Source organism: Homalodisca vitripennis, chromosome 6, assembly GCF_021130785.1.
Source record: "Homalodisca vitripennis isolate AUS2020 chromosome 6, UT_GWSS_2.1, whole genome shotgun sequence".
NCBI lineage: Eukaryota > Metazoa > Arthropoda > Insecta > Hemiptera > Cicadellidae > Homalodisca > Homalodisca vitripennis.
In genome coordinates, this window is record NC_060212.1 from 87048069 (window position 1) to 87049825 (window position 1757).

Genomic DNA, 1757 nt, shown 5'->3' on the forward strand with positions numbered 1-1757 from the left:
TTGTATTTGTTTTTTAAATAACTATCCGTTTCCCACGGCTTCACATGCTTTTCATAAGCTTTGCCTGTGTATGTGCATTTCTGGTTCAATTTAATTATATTTTCAACGCAGATGTAGATTTTGCCTTGTTGCCACGATTAAGAAAATCTGTGTATGTTTATAGGTATTGTACATGTACATGTACTTTATTATAAAGTGATCTAATATTTAAGCTTTAAATTCAACCAGAAATTTATCTTAAAGACAAATATACATCATAACAGCGCCTTCAAATAGTGCTTGACTATTTAATATATGTAACTGTCTCATAGTTGCAGTTTATAATGTGCAGGCGCTTTGAAAGCTTTTATCTTTGCAGCACCACCTGGTGGCTTACATCATCATTACATCAATGGTCATAGCATATAAACCTTCTCTGTGGAAAAATACATATACATACAAATTTTCATAATCATCGGTCAAATAGTTTACGATTCTATAAAGGACATACAGAAAAATGTTCTTTATATATATATATATATATATATATATATTATGTTATGAACTCCACATTTATATATACCTGTGGTATACAGATAATGATGTAACAAATAAAGGATGTATATTGCAAGATTTAAAAAATCCCTATCTGTAAAACTTCAGAGAAAATGTTGCACCAATAGATATTATTTTAATAAAGATTTTGTTATGATGAATGAAATTAACTTTTCAGTAGGTGTGTAATACTTGTTATTAAAACTTCTTACTAGACCAATCATATTTTTATCAGCTACTTCATGATAATTTTTAAATGTGAAAAAATGTATACAAATAATATTTTATGTAGTGTTATTATTCTAATACATTCATCTGAATCAACTTAATGTTGTTCACTGAAACCTTTTATTTTGATTGGTGCCAAAAACATACATCTTTTGTAATAAAACTCACAAATAGCAAGTCAATAACATACATCCACCTGAATTTGTGCACAATTTTTATTTCAGGTACTTCACAACACAAACTAAAATTGACACTTTTTATAAAACCATCAAGAAATTTAAAGCAATATTTATTCTTCATTTTTTGTTAACTCATAAGGTTATATGATGACAGCAGCTTTTCAAAGTGTTAACAGTACACCATTACATTGTTATAAAAAAATGTTACCGACATAATTTTGAATAGATTTTTACTAAATCCGGTCCACATTTTTTTAAAACAAATTTATATCCTTACGAACGATTTTTGTCTTCAAGACTATGGATTTATAATTATTTGAAGGTGTTACGAGTGTGCTGACATGACCAACCAACCTTGAGAGTTATCATTCCATCTGAGCACACTAATAATGCATCTTCAATTTGACACTGAGGTGACAGCCACATGTGAAATCTACCTTTCTTCCAAGTTAGCCGGAAACGATATCTTTAAATTATATTAAATTAATTTTAATCATATCTATTATTTTATTTAGTACATAGAAATTAAATATTTTATCTATTGTTTAATGAAAGTCAACATAAAAAACTTTTACAAACATGACATACAGTGATGATTACTTTTCTTTATACAATGTAAGGTTCTTTTTTACATCAATCCATTACATCTGAGTACTTTTTTACAACCATAATAATGGCAGAATGTTTTACTTTCTTAGACATCTTTCAGTAGTTTGCAAAATGCAGAGTGATGAATCTATGACCATTGAAATTATCCGAAGAAATGAGTGTTACTAAACATAGTGGTGCAAGGTAGAAGAATTGCATGGCAAAATA